Genomic DNA, 9978 nt, shown 5'->3' on the forward strand with positions numbered 1-9978 from the left:
CTGATAAATTCTTCAGTGGCTCTTGTAACCACTGTCTTTTTTATCAATGCATAGATTTAGTGAAGGCTGGCCTCAGGCAGTGTTGGGAATAATTACCAAATATTGAGTGCCTATTTCCGTGCCAGTCTCTGTGCTAGAACTTTTATAATTCCTAATCCTCAAAATAAGTCTGCAAGGTAATTGGTATTGGGTCCCATTTTACAAAAAAACTGAAGATTGCATAGCAAGTAAGACTCAGAGTCAGGATTTTGAACCCAGACTTCTTCAAAACTTTAAAGTTTATATGCACTTTTCCACTGTCCTGTGATTCCTCCAGTTTTTTTGTTATTGCCATTTTCCAGAATAGAATTCAGTCTCACTTAACTTTGGTCCTTCTCAGACTAGGGTACACAGTCTCTGGAGTACACAGCAGAGTACAGGGTGCATTTGAAGCTGCAGGATAAACCTGGTTCATCATCTTGCAGTGTCAGTCTTACTTGATGGTAAGGAATGTAAACACACTGTATTACAGCTTAGAATGTAAAATTGCATGAATGTTTAAGATACAACACAAGGCTTGTTTGCCCTAGGCCTCTCCATGCTATACCTCCCAGATGCCCTGTGTGTGAGTTTGGGCTAGCTTATCATTAGGAGGCTCTTGAAAGTTTGAGAAAGACTTTAGAAGTTTATTCATTAATGAGGCGAGGGATTGGATACGTTTATACATCTATCTCGCAGCAAAAGGAATAAGATTGCTTTCAGATAGAGCCACAAAATCCTGTGTTCCCATCTGTTTGGTGGTGAATTGTGATATAAAGCAAGTACTTTCAAGGCAAATAAATGATGCACAGGACATTCTTGTGCTGAAAACTGGCAATCAAAACCACTCAGACAATACATTTCCTTTCTAGAAAGATCTTTGGCCTTGGGGTGGGAACGGAGGGGGTGGGGTCACTTTTTCCCCTAATTGGTTGTATTCATATGTGTTGGCAGTGTTGATGCAGATATGGTGCTCTTATGTCAGTTGGGGAAACAGTTTTGTCAGCCTTCTGTCCATTTTGTGATAATTTTCACCAGTAAAATGATTCATTTCCAAATTGTCTCCCCAAGAAATAATACTGCCATAGTGGTGCTTATATGGAAATGCATTCACTCAGTAAATATTTGAGTGCTTATTCCTTGTCAGGCTCTATTCTATGTACTGGGAATATAGTTGTGGCGAGTCCTTACAAACATACATTCTAGTGAGGGGAGACGAATGACAAACAAGTACATAGGTAGTAGTTACTGCAAAGGAAAATAAGACAGAATGCAGAGCTTCTCCTGCGAATTTTTACTGCCTTGAACATTGAGTTATATCTGACCTAAGAGACCAACAGTGGCCATTCTAAGGACTTTCTGTCACATTCTATTCCCTGTCCCATCTCAGGAAGTAATCTATTTTATCTCCCTATTTTTCCGTTGATGTAAGACGTTTTTTCCTTCAAGTTAAGGGGTCTTCTGATGATTTTGTATGATCTCAACTCATTTATGCTATTCCACATCAAGTCTATTGTCACCATGAGTTTGTCTAATAGCTTTTGCATGGTTACAGATTCTTTTCACCAATTTGATTAGTTATATCTTGTGGTGCTTTTCTAAATAGCTTTTTGAAGATTAAATGAAAATTTGTAGCCCAAGAGCTGGAAAACCATACTTTTACCTAGAAGACAAGATAGTGTGTGCCTTCTAAAATCTGAAAGCTAATAGGAAAAACACAGACTGATGTTTCTGACACCAGTAGGATTTTGGTATAAGTTTTGTTTGTGATCGGAATCATTGTGTACTATTTTTACATCATTCTGTTTTGGCTATGATCGGAATCATTGTGTACTATTTTTACATCATTCTGTTTTGGCTCCTAACCAGCAGAGCTATATGACCTGAAGCATTCCTTAGACTCCTTTCAATTAAATCAGTTCTGGAAAGTGTCAAATAAAGGAGGTGATAATTCTAGACAGGAGCAAAGAAATGTGTGAGCTTAAGATCTACACCTCTAATTAAGAGAATGTCTTCAGATACTCAGCTCCAGTTTCAGAAGCAGACAGGTATATTTTAGACTGGTCAGATGGACCTCAAAGGGGCTAACCCAGAGCAGTGATTGTGAACATTTGTGGGGGGGTTTGGGGTTTTGCATTTAATTTTATTTTTACTTGTTCATTTCTTTTTGGCTGCATTGGGTCTTTGTTGCTGCGCAGGGACTTTCTGTAGTTGTGGTGAGTGGGGGCTACTCTTCGTTGTGGTACGCGGGCTTCTCACTGCGGTGGCTTCTCTTGTTGCGGAGCACGGGCTCCAGGCGTGCGGGCTTCAGTAGTTGTGGCACTTGGGCTCAGTAGTTGTAGCTCGCGGGCTGTAGAGCGCAGGCTCAGTAGTTGTGGCACACGCGCTTAGTTGCTCCGTGGCATGTGGGATCTTCCCGGACCAGGGATTGAACCCATGTCCCCTGCGTTGGCAGGCGGATTCTTAACCACTGGGCCACCAGGGAAATGCCATGTGGGGTTTTTTTTGTTGTTGTTTTGTTTTCGGTCTGCTTGGTGGCCATGTCAAGACTTTTCCTTTTCTTGGAGTCAGGCAGACTTGGTCCCTTACAGAACCTCAGTCTGGGGTTCTTTCTCTGTACTTCTGTTTTTGTAGCATGTTGCCATTGGATGAAGGTATTTCCTTTTGGTATGCAGACTCAGCTCTCAAACTTTTGGCTCAGCCTGGTTCTGCAGCAGAGCTCATGCAACCGTGCTGAAATCCCTTTAGCCCATAAAATAAGTCCCCATGAAATCACTACTTTCCATCCAGTTAATGAACAGTGCAGCGACACATCTCCCTGGTTCAACATGAACTGAACCTATTTCAGCACTACTTCAGGCATGATAAAGCACCTACTCTGTGGCAGTAGCGAAATGTTAATGTTATTCTTAGTGCCATTTAATGTGATTTAGATTGGGGGCTGGGGAAGCTTTACCACTAGCAGAAATTTTAGACTTGGGTATCAGCTATGGACCTGTAGGAAAATTCTGCTCAGTTTTCAGCATTTGAAGTGTTCTTTTCCTGAAATTGGCACCTCTCCTTCATCTTCCTATATCCTGATTTAGTTGGTCTGTAGCTGACATTATTTCCTTCATGGAGAAAATAGTGGCCTCATTAAGGCAGTCCTGGGATTAACGGGAAATGGACAGCTCCAAAAGACACTTAAAACGTACACAGTATTTTGACACCTAAGATTGAGATTAAAGCCATGCCTTATGCCTCTGGCACTTTTCACTCACCTTTCCCAGCTTACTGGATAATAGATATCACTGAAATTTTACGAGTCCAGTTTGACTGATTTTGTACCCTACCTGATTAGTAAGTATTACCAAACAGATGAATCTTGTCTGACTCCAGATGATATCAGCAACTGAACTGAAATGGTTAGTGGCTAGTTCAGGCCAGCATGACAACGACATTGCTGTGTTTTGTTCAGCTTTCTCGCCTCCCCCCGCCCCCTCCTCGATTAATATCTGCATTAGCCTGCTTGTCGCTGTAGATAGGAGAGGCCCTCACTGGGGAATTGGCTCCCATCCTTGCTGACATCTCCCTGTTAGTTACTCTTGCCCAACACTGTGCTATCACCTGTGTCATATTTTCAGAGAGGAAGATGATAACCTCCCTTAGAAACTTTTCAGTCAAAAGAAAAGATGCTGAATAAAGTCTGAGTAAGCTATAGTTTTGCTAGTTAGAAAACATATTGAAATTGTCCTTTCCTTTTTTTCTTTGGACATAGCACAGTTATGTGAACCTTTATATTTCTGGCTACATGTCTCTAACACCCTTTGGAGTCTGTCTCTGTAAGATCAAGAGTTCTTGATTGTGGGTTGCGGCTGAGTTGTATTTGATAAGCTGAATGTAAACAAAGGAGTATCAGAATTACTTTTCAGTTTCTCTTACATGTTTTTGAATAAAATTGACAAGCAGCATGGTGGGGAGGAGCGGGGGAGAGTACATTTAGATCCTGTCCAGCTAAGATAGTATTCATGTAATACTCAAGTATAATAAGAATGAAATCTAAGAAAATAAGGGCTATAAATGGGCTTTATTTCCTTTGGAAATAACACCACTAGTGAGTGCCTTTTCTCAATGCCTTTTATTTAATGTAGCATATTTGATAATACTGCCATTTCTCTTCCAGTGTGTTTTTTCTTTCTTGCCATCGAGTGCCAACAAGGTCCATAAAGAATTCCATCTCTTTCAAGCTTCAGTTGTGAGATAGGCCAGAAGGGAGGAGAGTTGCTGGGGGGAGGATGTGTAAGCCCATCAGAAAGTCATAAAACTAAATCAAAAGCAGCATCAGGACAAGTGAGACATTCTGCATCATTCCCTTCCTTAGAAAGGGTTTTTCTTGGACTTCCCTGGTGGCACAGTGGTTAAGAATCCTCCTGCCAATGTCAGGGACACAGGTTCGAGCCCTGGCCTGGGAAGATCCCACATACCGCGGAGCAGCTAAGCCCGTGCGCCACAACTACTGAGCCTGTGCTCTAGAACCGGTGAGCCACAACTACTGAAGCCCATGTGCCTAGAGCCCGTGTGCCTAGAGCCCGTGCTCCACAACAAGAGAAGCCACCACAATGAGAAGCCCACACACCACAACGAAGACCCAACGCAGCCAAAAATTAATTAATGTACAAAAAATAAATAAATGGGGTTTTCTTTCTTCTTAAGTTCTAGCTTCCTTTTCAGTTCAGGAGTTAGTGCCAAAGTAATTCCTGAACATATATTCTTGTCTGATTCCAAATCATAGTTAATTCTCTAAGGCAATGGTTTTCAACCTTGTCTGTACATTAGAGTCACTAGGGCAGCTTTTTAAAATTCTGATGTCCAGGCTACAACTCAGAACAATTAAATCACTATGGCTGGGATTGAGACTCGGGCATCAGTACTTCTAAAAATCCCCCTCCTCCCCACAGTTATACACACGCAGGTGGTTTATTCCATTGTGTATCTAAGGTTGAAAACCATAGTTAATAGAACACAATTGAAGTAGTTATTAGTAATCTTAGAAAGACTGAATCTTACTCTAAGAAACCTCCAGGTTTTTGTGATGGAGGAATTGAAAACTAAAGACTTAACCATAATCAGTTTGCCTTTGCAAACTTATTTTCTTTGACTTTTTTTTTTTAACACATATCTACCCTGTGCTCCAGTCTAATTAGACTACTCCTTCTTCTTCTTATAATTAGACTACTCCTCCTTCTTTTTTTTTTTTTTTAAAAAAAAAAAGTATTTATTTATTTATTTATTTATTTGGCTACACAGGATCTTCATTGCCGCATGCGGGATCTTCGTTGTGGCATGTGGGATCTTCGTTGCGGCATGAGGGAATCTTTTAGTTGTGGTGTGCGAGATCTTTAGTTGCAGCATGCAGACTCTTAGTTGCGGCATGCGGGATCTGGTCCCTGACTAGGGATCGAACCTGGATCCCCTGCATTGGCAGCATGGAGTCTTAGCCACTGGACCACCAGGGAAGTCCCTACTCATCCTTCTTGATCATGCTTTTATTCCTACTTCTTAACCTTTGTTCAGGCTATTTGAGAAATAACCTACCCCAATTTTGCATTCCATAATTTCACACTACCATGTCTTTGAAGCTTCTTTTCATTATCCTTCAGCCTAAAGGAGGCTCTTCTATTCAGAACTTTCTTTTTTTGCTTTAGTATATTCTGTATGGTTTTTGCATTACGTGTTTTGCTTTTTTGCCAGTTTGCAAAGCCTGGATCTTGTTCATCTATTGTTTTCCCCTCATTGCCCGGCATCTTTATAGTCCCCATAGTACCTTATGTCCAGCAAATGTGAGTGTGTGTTTGAATAAAAGGAATCTCATGCTTTTCAGATGTCATGCTATGGATGTGTGTTATTCTAGAAACAGGGAGAAGGTAGGTGTGTAATATCTTTTCTATTTGCTGTCATTCTTTTCCAGTTACTCGAACTCTTGGTTGTGATGACCTTTTTATCTGTATGCCTGTGATTTCTCGCCCCACGTCCAACCAGTAAATAGTCTTCAGGAACCAGACTTTGCAAATGTTGGTTCTTTGAGGTTTGGAGTGTTCTGTAGCTTAGTGCAGAACATGCTTATTCATGCCAGTTATGAAACGCCTGGGGTTTTTGTTCTGTCGTGGTGGAAATAAGTCCCATTATTTTTCAGTATGTATATTATTTTTGAGATTTTGGCAACCCAGTTTTATATATCTGTCCATTGAGAAGGTAATAAATCCCCTCTCTCAAATCCTGAAGACAAATACAGTTGTTTTTTTTTTTAACACAACCACACAACCTAGAGCTCTCCAAGTTTCTACGACTAAATGACAGACAATAAAGGAAACAGTGTTTTGTAAAGCAGACAAGGCATTTGGTGATTCAGAGGGGAATGTTAGATGCACAGTGAGAACTAGGGAAGTAGCAGTATAGAATCGTAGCACAAAAGTGTATTGTTTGCTTTCTGAACAGCACCATTAGTTGTGGGTATGTGTGTTTTATGTTTTTTCATGCTAGCTATTTTCAGCTTCAGTTCTTCTTTAATGCTTTTGTCCTGGAATTCAGGGTGAATTATATCAGAGCCCTGACGGGAAAAAGAGGCAGAAGTAAGACCATGTGGAATTATTTTCCTGTCACGTAGCTAATTGCATTAGTCTAATTCTCCAATAGTTAGCATCCTTTTAAATGATCTACTCCAGATAAATAACAGCATTTCTCCTTAGCTGTATTGACTGTGGGAGAGATTTGAAGAATTGCTTGCCTTCGCATTTCCTGCCCAGATAGGATATCTTCCTAACCCAGCCGTTTGCTTTCTTAGGAGAGTTCTAAACTCTAAAAATCACTCTTGTTCAAGCTATAATTTTTGAAGCTTGAAATTGCAGCTCATTACTGGTTTGGTTCCCACTTTCTCAGTGTGGCGGCAAGTTTTGTAGTTGAAAACATATTTTAGTTTTTCTTTTTCTCCCCCCCCTTAAATTTCCTTTTAAAGAAAAAATAAAACATATTCAGAACATTACGACTTAGAGATATAGTTTCTTGGAATATGTAAACTCTTTAAATCCTGTTTGGGTTTGTGCCTATGTACCCCAGTGGAAAGATTGGATCTGAAACATCCCTGAGATGTCCCAGCTCTGTCTTCTTTCCACGTTTTCTCAAAACTCCCACACACCATCACTTCCCCTACTCAGTTCCCCTAGGTTATATTTCTTTGCAATCTAGAATTTCTTTAGGCTTTGGGAGTCAAGTTGAATAGCATGTATTCCCCGCAACTTGGTAGAGCAATTTACAGATTCTGTATGGGCATCTAGTATTTAGCTAAATGAACCTACCTTTCTCTCCTCTCTCTCCTTTCTCTCTTTCAGCTTGGCAGTGACCTTGGCGGGGGCATTGGAGGAAGTCCGGCAGTAAGTGCCGTCGTTTTTTTTCACCATGGGATGCACTGACCCCTGTTTGATGCCTTTCCTATGCACACGTTCTCAGACCAGCCACTGCTGCTATCTAGCCCTGTACACCAGAACCTCTGTAGCAGTGTATGAAGAGTAGAAAGTAGCGTAGGGTTACTTGGAATCTTTGGGACCATAACACCACATGTGGTATAGGGGTCTCTTTAGGGATTGGCGCTCTGGTGTGTACAGAGTTCTTTGTCTTCCTGACATTAAAGGGCTAAAGGAAATGGAACCTCCCATCTTGATGAGAGAATACTCTTTTCTGTCGTCTAGAAAGAGCTTGAGCGTCAGCTGGACTCAGAGTGAGACTCTCCTCATACGTGAGTTAGGGGGGTGTGAGTATCCATCTCCCCCAGGAGAGTTTCCTCCTAGATATTTATGCCTAAATGGGGAAATAAGACTTGCCTGGGCCCAAGTGGAAATGGAACTGCTGTCTAAGTTGGATGCTTCTCCTTCTTTCTATAGAAACAGATTCCCCCTTCATTAGGGTACCTGTAGGCCTCTTGCACAGAATCGTGGAAGCTGAAATTGGAAACAAACAGAAAAAACTTTGGATCACTGTGTTCCTGATCCTGCTGATGACTCTCTTGATAGAACTTCTACAGAGTGTGTGTATTTTCAATGACGAAAAAATAACCATGATGATTTGAAGGACAAAGAATATACGAATTAAACGCCTAAGAATATTGTAATTATGGTGTGTTCTTATTGATTTATCAATACTATTAAAATATATAGCAACATTTTAAGGACTATTAATGAGTTCTTTCTGATCTCCCTGCTCCCCTTCCCCTTTATTCCCTGCAGGTGGGACAGTCCTTCATCCCATCATCAGTGCCTGCAACCTTTGCTCCTTCACCTACTCCTGCTGTGGTCAGCAGTGGTCAGCAGTGGTCTGAATGACCTATTTGAACATCAAAAGGGCAAAAGGGTTTTTTGACCCATAAATGTTGATACAAAATGAGTGATGTGTCTACTCAAAATCATTTCTTTATTGCATTTGGGACTCTAAAGTGTAGTTTATCTACAAAAACGAAAATGTTTCTTCTGCTAGTCTGTGACTCTTGAAATTGATACTACCTATATAAACTCAATAATTATTTTATAAATATTAACATTCCATCTTCCTTCCTGAGGCTCATTAGAACATAAATTCATTATAAATTTATATCATTAAGTTGTTTATTTGTTACACCTATGGGCCTACTTTTCCTTTCTGCTCCATCTTTTTAAAATTGTATTCTTATGTTTCTGAGACATAAGACATGTCTGTCTTCCCTCATATGTTTTTGGGTTTTCTTGTAACTTCAGACTCAGGCTTTTCCCATCTCTTTACTATTCTTGTATTATTATTAGGCAGGCTTCTCTGAGAAGTCAAACTGGTGGGTACTCACTGCCTGCCTTAGGCGAAGAAAGTGGCCAGATTTGAGTCTACAACTTATCCTTTGGGGTGTTGTTTGGAATGTTTAAGCCAATCAACTCTGCTTCACTTAGACTGGCTCTTTCCCAATGATTGTATCCTGTGTAAGTAAATAAAGAAGAAAGAAAATGAGAGTTACCAGTAAATCATCCTCTGGTCTGATCAGGCAGGTTATCAAGCAAGTGAAATGATATCATTATACTTTACAGGATGGGTATTCTTAAGTGTTCTTTCTCCCAAAGATTATCTAAAGGAATATTGTATAAGAAAAAGATGCTTATCAAACCTGTCCCTCTAGTGGCATGATAAACATAAGAAACTTTCAGAATCGGAGCATTAGCAAACCAGTTCTGTGCTTATGAATGTTTTCTCCTTCCTCAAATCTTCTTAATGGAAAAAAGAGGTTATGTTGTAACTAGTGTTACAGCAAATTAGAATTGGGCACTTTAGTGCCTGCTATTCCTTATGTTTCCTTCAAATGGAGTAAAAAGCCATTGAAACCTAAAGACGTGACTAAATCCTGCCTCCTGATTAACCTCTGGGATTTCTTCATCCTCTCTCCTAGCTTTGGTGTCATCCCCAGCACTCCTCTGGCCATCCATACACCACTGATGCCAAACCAGAGCATTGACGTCTCCCTGCCTCTCAACACATTGGGCCCAGTCATGAAGATGGAGCCTCTGAACAACCTGCAGGTTAGACTTTTACTTCACTCAGGGGGTACAGGTTTATGTCTTGCCAATGTTGTCTGTAAAGCAACCCCTCTCTTTCTTATATTAGATTTGGTCATGGAATAGGGTTTGAAATAACTCTGTGGAGAAGACTTTTATTTTTCATTAAAAATACACACAGAAGTCACTCATTGACACAAAGTTATTTTCTTTTTACTCAACAAACGTCTCAAGGTGTTATGTACAAACTTATTTTTTTTCTAAGACTTTCATAGGGAATTTGAATGTCACAAGAATAGATTTCAGTAGAGCTGTGTGGAGGTCATCTTTGAATACACAGCCATAAATAGTTGGGTTATCTGCATTTAAATATGATAAGTGTGTGGTAAGTGTAGCAGCATCTTAGAGGAGCTCAGAACTT

This window comes from Neophocaena asiaeorientalis, unplaced genomic scaffold (assembly GCF_003031525.2).
Source record: "Neophocaena asiaeorientalis asiaeorientalis breed wild unplaced genomic scaffold, Neophocaena_asiaeorientalis_V1.1 scaffold1208, whole genome shotgun sequence".
Classification (NCBI taxonomy): domain Eukaryota; kingdom Metazoa; phylum Chordata; class Mammalia; order Artiodactyla; family Phocoenidae; genus Neophocaena; species Neophocaena asiaeorientalis.